This window comes from Galeopterus variegatus, unplaced genomic scaffold (genome assembly GCF_000696425.1).
Source record: "Galeopterus variegatus unplaced genomic scaffold, G_variegatus-3.0.2 Scaffold2465, whole genome shotgun sequence".
NCBI classification, from domain to species: domain Eukaryota; kingdom Metazoa; phylum Chordata; class Mammalia; order Dermoptera; family Cynocephalidae; genus Galeopterus; species Galeopterus variegatus.
Window position 1 is genome coordinate 172,659 of NW_007728576.1, and position 11,799 is coordinate 184,457.

Below are 11,799 nucleotides of genomic sequence, written 5' to 3' on the forward strand. Positions count from 1 at the left end.
CTTGCTGCACTATGACTCCAGGTCTGGCTGCAGGAGGGCATGAGTGTGATCAGTCAGCAGATGCTCATTACCTGGACACCTTCCCAGTGTTACTTTCTGGGTGATTGACAGAAACTCAACTCAGGTGGGCTTAAATGTGAATTTACTGGTTCTTGTGATGAAGGAGTTCAAGGTTCAGCTAGACCCAGTGGCTCAAACGATGTTACCAAGTCTATCCAACTGCTAAACATCAGTCTCTCCCTATGAGTCCCTTTGTCACCTTGGAGACTGTGTTAGTCAAGGTTCTCCAGAGAAACACAACCAATAGCATGTGCGTATGTATGTTTATATGTGTGTATTTATTTATTTATTGTAAGGGATTAGCCCATGAGATTATGGAGTTGACAAGTCCCAAAGTCTGTAAGCTGGAGACCCAGGAGAGCTGATGGGTAGTTCCAGTCTGAATATCAGCGTGCTCAAGACCCAGAGAGAAAATGCTATGGATGGAATGTTTGTGTCCTAGAAAAGTGCATTTGTTGAAATTCTAGCCCCCAATGGGATATCGGGAGGTGAGGCCTTTGGGAAGTGATGAGGTCATGAGGGTGGAGCCCCCATGGATGTGATTAGTGCCTTCGAGGAAGAGATAGGAGAACCTTCTCTCTCTGCTCTCCATCATGTGAGGATGTGATAGGTCTGTCTGTCCATCTGAGCTCAGCTTTCCTCCAGGTCTTCGCTCTCCAGGCTTCCTTCACAGAGTGGCAAGGTGGCTGTCAGCTCTGTGGTTCATTCTACTAGTTTAACAACGTTGGCTCCCGCTCAGCTCCTGATCCTGCTCAGATTTGACCCAGCTCTGCCTTTGTGTCCATTCCCAAGCCAATCCCAGTGTCCGTAGGGATGGAGTGTGCTGCTGGGTCTGGCACGGCTCACACATCCAGCCAGAAGCCCTGTGGATACAGCTCCCCCCAGACTCCATGGACCCCAATGGGGAAGGAAAACCCTGGACTGTTTAGGCCAGCCAACACAACCATCTACAACATGCAAAACAGCTACTGTAAAAGGAGAGGTCTGGAAGGATAGCTGGTCTGTGGAAAGTCAGGCCACTCATCATGGGGACAGAAAGATGGCTGGCCGCTGCTGTCCCCTGGGGCTCCACCTCTTGTCTCTATCCCCTTCCCGCTGGCTTCTTCCACAGGCCCATGGTTTCTCCTTGGATGTTGGCTTGCCCCATACCCGTGCTGTCCCCAACATATACACCAGAGGCAGCGTGCCCACCCCTGGCCCCACTTATCAGTGAGGTCCCAGCTGGTTCTGTTGAAACAAACTTTGTCTCAATGTCACCACATCCACTCAAGGTGTCCAAGGGGGGTGGGGATGGGGAAACTATACTGGGTTGAATGGTGTCTTCCCAAATTCATCTCAGAACATGACCTTATTTGGTAATAGCATGTTTTTTTACTTTTATTTTTTTTGGTCAAAAAATAAACAGGAATTTTATTTATTCATTTTTAACAAGGATATGCACATTTATTTGTTCAAATAACAAATACATAAACTGAATTACAGATGAATAACAAAATACTATGTAGAAAGCAGGGCTTCAAATTTTCACAAAAATTGGAGATGTAAAACATTAAAATTTACATATTTCATTTTATAATCTCTACAATTATTTGAAATAGCTCTCTAAAGTCTTCCAAAAGCATGCAAATATCAAATTAATTTCAACAGAGGAAGATGAATAAGCTTTTCAAAGGCAAATTAATTTCTAAGCAAATCAAGTCCATTTAATAAAAATAAATGAAAAACAGAAATTAAATATCTAGGTTTAGCAACATAGATCACATTAAAAAATCAACAAAACAATATAAACACAAGGCCACTTTGAAAAGTTTGTGGAAAAATAGAATTAAAAGATAATGGAAATCTTTCCATGAACTTTTTGTTTGTTCCATTTAAATTTTTCCTTTTTTTAAAAAATAAAAGACTAAGATCATAGAAAATATATTCTCTGATCACAATAAGGGAAGGAAATTTAGAAAACTCACAAATGAGTGGAAATTAAACAGCACTCTCCTAAATAAACAATAGGTAAAAAGAAAAATCACAGGGAAATTAGAGAGTACTTTGAGATAAAGATCAAAGCACAACATATCAAAATTTATAGGATGCAAGGCTCATGCAGTGCTTAAAGAAAATTTATACTTGTAAATGCCTGTATTAAAAATAAGAAAAATCTCAAATCAGTAATGTAAACTTCAACCTTAAGAAAATTTTAAAAAGTAGAGCAAACTAAACCAAAAGCAAATATAAGTAGGACATAACAAAGATTACAACAGAAAGATATGAAATAGGGAATTAAAAAAAATAGAGAAAACTCAACAAAACCAAAAGTTGATTCTTTAAAAAAAAATCAACAAAATTTGCAAACCTTTATCTAGACTGACCAAGAGAAAAAGAGAGAAGACCCAAATTACTAAAATCAGCAATCAAGTAGGGGCATTATTACATTGTCACTATGGCTTTTTGTACTGGTGGGATTTAGTTTCTTTCTCTTTCTCATTTGCATTTTTGTTCTGCCAGTGGGTTTTGTTCTTTCTTGTGTGTTAGTAGTAGTGATTATTGTTTTTTTTGGATTCCAGATGCAGGATTTCCTTGAGGATTTCTTGTAGGGCCGGTCATGTGGTGGCAAACTCCTGCAGTTTTTGTCTGGAAAATACACTATTTCTCACTCATTTCTGAAGGATAGCCTTGCTGGGTATAGCATTCTTGGCTGGCAGTTTTTTTCTTTTAGTATTTTGAATATATCATCCCATTTTCTTCTGGCCTGTAAAATGTCTGCTGAGAAGTCTGTTATTAGTCTGATAGGAGCTCCCTTATAGGTGAGTTGATGCTTTTCTCTTCTTTTAAAATTCTCTTTTTGTCTTTGAGCTTTGCCAGCTTGACTATAATGTGTCTTGGAGAGGATATTTTGGGGTTGGACCTGTTTGGGGATCTTTGAGCCTCCTGGATCTGAAGGTCCATGTCTCTCCCTAAACCTGGGAAATTTCCCTTTATTATTCTGTTGAATAGGTTTTCCATGCCTTTTTCTTTCTTCTTCCCTTCTGTGACACTCATGATTCAAATGTTTGTGCAAGACTGTTTGCTAGCTCTCTTAGATTTTCTTCATTTTTTAAAACTCGTTTTTCCTTGTCTGCCTGTGTTATTTTGAAAAGAGTGTCTTCAAGATCAGAAATTTTTTCTTCTGCTTGTCCTAGCCTGCTGCTTAAGTGATTGGTTGTGTTTTTTATTTCACTGAGTGAATCTTTCAGTTATATGAGTTCTGCTACATTTTTTAAAGGTATTAATCTCTTTATAAATCTCCTCCTTCATATCCTGATTGTTTTCTTCTCATTTCATTATGTTGTCTAACTGAATCTTCTTGTATCTCAGTGAGTTTCCTTAAGATTGTTGCTTGGAGATCCTTTTCAGTCATTTCAAAGGTTTACTGCTCTATAGGGTCTGGTATTTGAGAATTACTGTGTTCTTTCAGTGGTGTCATGTTTTCTTGAGTTTTCCTTTTTCTAGTATCTCTACATTGATGTCTGGTCATCTGGTAAAGCAGTTGCTTCTTCTATTACTCTGGAGTGGGCTTTGAGGAGAGACATCCTCCTCTTTTTCCAGTCTCCGCTAGTGACTCTCCTTGTATCAATGCAGTTGAGTGCCCAGCAGGCTGCCTGCATGGTGGCTGTGGCTGCTGCTATGGTGTTGAGCCACTTTTTCAGCATCTGTGGCTGTGGTGGTGGCTTTGGTGGGCCACCCACATAGAATTGATGTTTTCAGTGTGCTCCCTTGCCTACTTTTCAGTGGGGGATACTACCCTAGGCTCCTTGCCTAGGACCCTGAGCATGATTTCTTGCCTGCCAGTAATAGGGTCTTTGCAGATGTGAATGTTAAGATGAGATCAAACTGCTTTAGACTGGGCCCCAAATCTAATGACCGGTGTCCTTATAAGAAGAGGAAAGGGATACAGACAGAGACACAGAGGGTAAACGGCCATGTAAAGATGGAGACAGAGATTGGAGTGATGCAGCCACAAGTCATAGAGCACCTAGGGCCACCAGAAGCTGGAAGAGCCAGGAAGTGTCCTCCCCAGGAGCCTTCAGAGGGAGCATGGCCCTGCCAACACCTTGATTTCAGGCTTCACACTTCCAGAACTGTGAGTGAACAAGTGTCTGTGGTTTTAAGCCACCTGGTTTGTGGTCATTTTCTATGGGAGCCCCAGGAAATGCATCGAGGTATCTTTGGTTGTCTGGTGCTGGTGGGGAGGTGGGGTAGGGTCTCTGAGCTGAAGGGACGGACACCAGTAGCTGGGATCTTCACTTGGCCACATCTTTGCATGCAGCTTCTGTGACTCTCTTCAGTAATGCTGAGGTCTCCCCCACTGGCTTTCTTGGGGACATGGGGGTCCTGCATGCTGTCGTGTCCCAGTCTGACCTGAACCCCTTTTTCCTCCCCCAGCCCTGGTCTCATCCAGCCTCTGGAGCAGCAGGACTTTCCTGCGGCCTGAGCCTAGATCCCCCTTCAGCTCTCTATCCATCTCCTGCAGTGTGGGCTGACAAGGCACATGAGGGCCCCTGGGGTAGCAGGGCTGTACAGAGGGGCAGAGGAAGCTGCTGAAAACCCATAGCTCAATACACGGAGATGCCACCCTCCACATCTGTGGGTCCTCACGTCTCCAGCCCCGGCTCAGCCTGATTCAATCTCTGTGTCTTCAGTCAGATCCTTAAAAGGGAATCTGACTGCCTCGGCCCAGCTGGGTTATCCAGCCATTTCCAAGGGGTGAGGCCTAAAGGTTTCCTTGCTTGATACAGAATAGCAAGCAGGGCCATGGGAGGGCAGATTCCTTAGAGGCGTGTGAAGAAGCAGGGCAGTGTCTAACGTTAACTGCTTCTGATGAAACTCACGTATGGTGAACACTTAGCTCAGAGCAGTATGTAAATCATGCCATTGACATTTCACAACAACCCTCTAGGGTGGTTATTGTGGGATTACTGGTTCTTGTTTGCAGCTGGAGAGGCAGGGCTTGGATTCAGAGCTTGCTAATGCTTAATGGCCAGCAGAGAGTCCTGGGGCCCCTGGGCTCTTAACCTTCACCTTTCTCAGCACACTTGCCAGCTCACTGTGTGACCCTGGGCGAGTCCTGGCCTCCATGGTCTCCTCTTAGAAGCAGCAGCTCAGGCTAGGTGCCCTCTGAGGTGTGCTGGGAGCCGCCGTTTGGGTGTGCGCCTGGGGCAGCCTTCTGGGTGTTGCAGTACAGCAGGCTCTGGGCAGGGTGACCAGGCTGGCTGGGCTGTGGGCTTCTGACTGCATCTGGGTGCCTTCCCCCATAAGCCATTCTTCCACTTAGGGGTCTTTGTGTCCCTAAAAGAGTCTGAATATTAATACACACTCAAGCAAAACAATGAGGGGAACCAAAGCAACTCGTGGAAAACCTCAGAGTAAGACACATCATGGAGGCACTGGGTGAAGGGCGGTGACCAAGGTGAGAGGTCGGCAGAAGGGAAAGAAAACAGAATGCATCCAAAGTCCAGCCGGCAGGAAAACAGAAAGCGAGAAGGAAGCAGAAGGGTGAGAGGGCAGGCTTAACAGCAGATGCCAGGCACCCGCCATCCTGCCCCCGCAGAGGGACCTGCCCTCCTCTGTGTGCCCGCCTCCCCTGCCCAGCCTGCGTGCGGCCCTGTCTCCTCTGTGAGGACAGGTGCTCCTGACCAGTAGGTAGGGACTGGGCTTCAACATCTCTGATGGCCCAGGACCTGCCTGGTGGTGAATGCAGCTAAAAGCATTTTCTAGAATGCTTGGCTAACATGCTACATGTGAAGAACTGCCCAGCAGAAGCAATGCCCAGGCAAAGCAGGTGGACAGGGGGCAGTGGTCATGGGTGCTGGAGGTGAGTGTCAGACCTGAGCCATCCGTCATGGGTAGTGTGTGTGTGTGTGTGGGGGGGGGCAGCAGGATGAGTCTGGAGCATCCACACACAGAGGTGGCCACATCCTAGGAAAACACCAGTGCCCAGGCCCCAGGGGCAGGGCCAGCCTCAGAGGGCTCTAGAGGCAGCTCAGAATGAGGGCACTGGGTCAGTGGGCGCCAGGGCAGCTCACTCCCTGTATGGACAGTTTTCTCCATGGGACAGCAGGTGTGTGTGCGTGTGCGTGTGCGTGTGCATATACATGGGGTCGTGGGGTTCTCAAGGGCCCTTTCTACATTAGAGTTCAAAGCCTCTCACCTGAGGAAGTTTGGAGAATGTTCCTGACCCTTGTCATTGCTTCTGTTTTAACTGCAGAGCCCTGGGGCTCTGTTGGGCACGCAGATGGGCATGGAGGGCCACTGGTGGGGGCCTCTACCACCCCCAATCCCCCCGTGCAAGGGGCCTGAGAGGGAGGGAAACAGCAGGCTGGAATGGCTGGATCATACAAGGGCAACTTTAACACGATAAAAAGTTGCCAGATCAATAAAACCAACATGTACAAGGCAAAAAAGAAACAGGACTCAGAAGGACAGCTCACAAAAGCCAAACTCATGGGGACAGCTCTATGCAGCAGGTCTGTTGGGGCACTCTGGACAGAGGGGCCTTGTGCTCAAGGTCCCCTTCAGAGCCGACACCCTGAGTGGCAGCAGCCCTGAGGGGCAGGGGTAGAGGCAGGTGCCCAGGGAGGGGCCTGCAGCACTCTTGGGTTCTGGGGTGGAGAAGGTGGGGTGCTCAGGGCTGGAGTGGCCAGGAAGAGCCCCCCTCCCCTGACCTTTCCATTTCTTGTCCTGTCTCTCATTCCTTGCTGCAGCCACCCAGGCCCCCTTCTTGCTCCTCACTGGCACCGGGCCAGGTCCTGGATCAAGGCATTTGCACATACAGGCACCAGAACATTCCTCCAGAGCTTCATTAGCACCTCCCTCTTTATGTCACCCTCCCTGATCCAGAGCTGGTGGCTCCCAGGCCTCACCCACCTCTGCTGCGTCCCTGCACTGTCCGAATCACCACCTGAGTGCGGGGCTTGTTCATGCATTGACTGTCTGTCTGTCTCCACTGAGAACGTCAGCTCCAGGGAGCAGGACTGGGCCCACAGCAGGGCTCTGTCCCTGTCCCCTGGGCATGGAGGTTCTCTGCACAGCATCCTCCCACCTCAGCCTGAAACAAACTTGTGGGGAAAGACAAATTCCACCAGATCATGTTTCAAAAAGTTCTAGTACCTGACCCAAGACTAAGTGAGCAATCCATCTTCTAATCTTTACTTATTGGTTATGGGAAGGCCAGCACGGTTAAAGAGTGTGAGAGTAACTTGACAACTAAAATGCATGGAGCAGGTTTAATGAGTTTAGTTCAAATGCATGGGGTCAACAGTATGTGGGCTCTGTGTGTGCATGTGTGTGAGTGTGTTTTATTAGGGCAATGTGTGTGTATGTGTGTGTGTGCAAGTGTGTTTGTTTCATCAGGGTAGTGTGTGTGTGTGTGTTTTATCAGAGAAGAGTGTGTGTGTGTGAGACCAGCATTGTGTTTGTGTGTGCATGTGTGTGTGTTTCATCAGGGTGGTGTGTGTGTGTGTGATCAGGGCATGTGTGCACGTCTGTGTGTGCATGTGTATAGGGAGTGCAGGGGCAGCCACTCCAGGGCCACATTTTACTAAAGCTAAATCTGTGACTAATTGCTGGAGCAGTGAGAGCCCTGTGAGGGTGGTGCAGGAAGACTGTGGTTTGCCCCCAAGGGGGTCATTAAAAAACAGTCAAAGGAAAATGAACTCAGCTCTCCCAGGGCGGAGGAGGTGAAGGCGGGTGGCCAGGAAAGAAATCTCTAGTTGCCTGCAAGGCCTTGGGGAAGGGTCGTCTGTGCCCAGCCAGGAGGTAGGACACTAGGCTGTGGACCAACGGACTGTGTTGACTGAGAACAGTGGTCTTAACCCCAGCCTAACCCTGGCTCTACCACTCACTGTGCAACCCTCAGTAACACGACGACACCTCTTTGGGACCCAAATACTTGATCTGCAAAATGGGAAGAATGGCACCTGTATCCATAGGGCAGTTGTTAAATTTAGCGCCTGACACACAGCCAGCTGTCCATACGTGCTGTGTGTTGGGTAGACCCCAGGCATCTTAGGGTCCCACCAGGGTGGCAAGTCTTAGTGCTGCACTGATCTGTGAGCCCCGAAATCTGCAGTGGTGGCACAAAGGGAAGCCTGGAGTGGAGCTGGAAAGGGGAGGAGGATTTCACTGGGAAGCTAATCGGGACAGAGGGCAGGTGTTCTGGGCAGGGACAACAAAGGCACAGGAACAAAAGTGATATAGGTGCTTATCAAGTGCTTGGACAGCCTGGGGGCACTTTGAGTCAAGCCCTTATCTGATGCATGATCTCACTGGATCCTCACATGACCCTGGGAGGTGGGAGGGGTCACCCTCATTCTAAGAGCAAGAAGCTAGGCTCAGGCTCAGTGAAGGGAGGTGACTTCCCCAAAATCACCGTGCTAGAAGCGGTGGCCAGAATCCCAGAAGGATGGTCTGACTGTAGGCCTGGAACGGGAGAAGGAAATGCAGCAGGCAGGAATTGTGGGTGCCCCCTGAGCTGAGTTCTGAGCTCCCTCACCCCATGCACCCCCAGCTCTGCAGAGAGTGGTCTGCAAACTCCATGCTAAAACCCAGTAGGGTCATAGGATTGTTTCAGTGGGTTATTTGGGAAAAAAAGAAAAAGGATAATAAACATCAGAGTTCATAATGCTGAGTAAGAGAAGTATTCTTTGGTGCCAATTTGTTTCTGCAGTAGATATGTAAATAGAGAGTGACATGTTACATGTCATCATCATAGGTGCACTGGGCTGAGATGCACAATATGTTTCTCACCCTGGCCACAGTCAGCCAGCTTTGTGAGCCGCTGCTTTCAGCCGTTCTGGCTTCTGCAGGGGCCTCCGGGCCTTTGTTCTGTGAACAAGGACGCCGGTGCTAGACAAAGGACAGGAGCCAGGACGTGATGGAGGATTTCTGCAACGAACCCCTCCCCACACGCCAATGCAGATGGCTTAGTGAGGCAGCGGCACCATTTTGTGGGGTCTGAGAATTTGGGGTGCAGATGTTTGGCTGCAGCATGGAGGTTTCAATGGGGAGTTCCCAGTTCCTAATGCCAGACCTGCACGGGCCACGAGGTGCATAAAGTTCTTCACCTGCCAGCCAGGGGTGCTCATAAGGTCCCTAAAGCAAGACCCCAGAGCAGCTCTGAGAAGCCCTGAACCCTAGGTGCTCATAGGGAATGGACAGAGAGAGAGCATCTCCCACCCCTGGGCCCGTGTCAGTGACCAGGGACAGTGTCTTGGGTAGTAAGGGATGTGAGGTGGTGGGAGGGTCGGGGCCAGGAAATTGTAGAGGCTAGTCCGGGAGGCCTGCTGGGGGAGTCTGAACTCCTTCCTGGGGGATCAGATTTGTTTTTCAGTCAGGTAACTCTGGCTCAAGGTTTGCATTTGCCTGGCTTTCTCCAAATGGAGCGGCTCCAACCACAGAGACCTGGGTGTGGGGCGCAAACCCCGGGCCATGCGTTTTCAGGTGTGGCTGTCTCACCTTCCCAGGGTAGTCTCCTTCCTCTCTTCCCTGGACATTGAGGACAACATCACTTCTTTGTTTATTTCTTACTGCTCACTCGTTCTTCCTGGGAACGGGCCTTCAGTTTGGGCAACTCTAGGCAACGCTAAGTTGTAATAAACAAGTACAGAGCAAACGGGCCACGTGCAGCCACGTCCTCCTCCTGATCCGACTGGCTTTCCCATTTGCTGTGCTGGATCCCGGGTGCCCCCAAAAGGACCTTTGATTTCCCAGAAGAACAGAACAAAACAAAAACAGAAACAAAAAATCAAACACTTCTACACACATAAACCCAACTGCCTACCTGTAATCAGCACTGAGGTCTGACACCCGATTGCCTGGCCTTTTGGGATGTGAACAGATATGTCCTGTTGGCTTGCCACCAGACTGGAGCAACAAGCGAGCTTGGGGGTGTCTCAGATCCCAAGTTTTGGTCCACACCTTGATGTTTTTTGTTTTTTAATTTTTTTTTTGGCAAAAAATGACCAATGGGTCCCCAACAATGCTGCTGAATAGGCCCCTGGGGATTTTTAAAGGGGAGGAAACATCATAAAACAGACGAGTGTCCTCAAGGTGAGATCAAACCGTGGACGGGGGGTAGCGGCTGCCCAGGCTGCCAGGCTGACTGTGGGTCGGTCTACACACTCCACGGCTTCTCTTGTACTCTCATAACGCCACTGACCCAGCTGGCTTCCTTTTCCTGCAGGATCCTACATGCTGTAATTGTAAGGAGCCGACACTAAGTGTCTGTACAGAGAGAAATAAACACTTGGGGGCCTGGCGTTCCAATACACTCCCCCCAATGTACTGTGTGGCATTTCCCCTGATATAGTGAAACTAACTGCACCTCAGTTCTCCTCTTGGGTGTTCAAGTGTCAACAAAAATATATTTTCCCCTTTTCTGTTCAGTTTAAAGGATATTCCTAAAAAACAGCATCAACATATTTTTGATTTTTTGAGACTGAGAAAATTATTTTCCAAGAGCACAAACGTTATTAGTTTTACTCTATACTTCTCACTTACTGACATACGATCACAGAAAAAATGGAAGATTAATTTAAAAACTGATTCCTGTCCCCCCCAACCTGTTGGGTTACTGACATTAGAGGAGTTGTAGATTAAACAAATGCAAGGTCATTCAATTTGTTACATATTAGTAAAACGTTATTATTTTATACGAAATCAAAACAGATATTCCTTGGGTTAAAAAAAAATTGATCACGTTTCCTGTGCAACTTTTATCTCAAATAAAAGAGGATTCTGATTTTATCTGTGCTCAATAAGCAGATAAAAAATTCCTGAGGCTGGAGCTGTTTACTTTTTCCTGCAATTCTCCCAGCAGCAGAAGGAAAGAAAATTAACTGAGTATAGCATTTTCTGGGCATACTAAAAGAGCCAGGTCTCTTCACCCATCTGGAAAGAAATTAATTGCTTCTACGTGTTAATTTAATATGAAATTATTTTATTTTCACTGTATATTTCTTTGGCTATTAGGGAGGAAAAGCAAAAAAAAAAAAAAAAAAAAAAAAAAAGGGTGTGGGAGAAAGATGGATTTTGGTTCCTCACCGTGCATTTTCTCTCCAGGCTTTTCTTGGTTTGCAGCTTTTGCTTTAAAATTTTTTTCCTTTTTTTGGTTGAAAAATGTACAAAATGTGTATTTTTAAATATCAAAAAATTATAGATTTTTGGGCATTTCAAAATCTTAGATTCACGATACATTTTTACAAAAATATTAAAAAATACCGTGTGCTTTAGTTCTACTTATGTTAAAATGTCATTTTCATTTCATATCTCCTGGTCTGTTCAATCTGACATTTGTTAGATGTGAAAAAGTTCTACAGACTTTTTCAGAGAATGCTTGAAAAATGTTAACTAGTGTGCAAAATTTCCACGGAAGCACGCTAGCTTATTTCACATTAATTTTTAAGATTGTTGGGTGCTGGAAACGGCGGCCGTCCAAAACGCGGGCGCGGGGCCTCTGGGGCGGAGGGTGACCCGCCGCCGTGGGTGGCCTGGGCCGGTCACCTGTGCCCTCCTGAGCTCCCGACAGGGGCGAGACAGCCCCGAGGAGGGTTCCGTCCTACTGGGCCCAGAGTGAGGCTCAACCGCGCCCTGGGCCAGGCTCAGGCCCATGCCCAGGCTGGGCGTCGCTACAAGCTACAAGGTCCCGCGACCGGCCCCGGACGCGTCAGGGACACAGGGCCAGGGTAACCCAGCCGGCCTCTGGCCTCC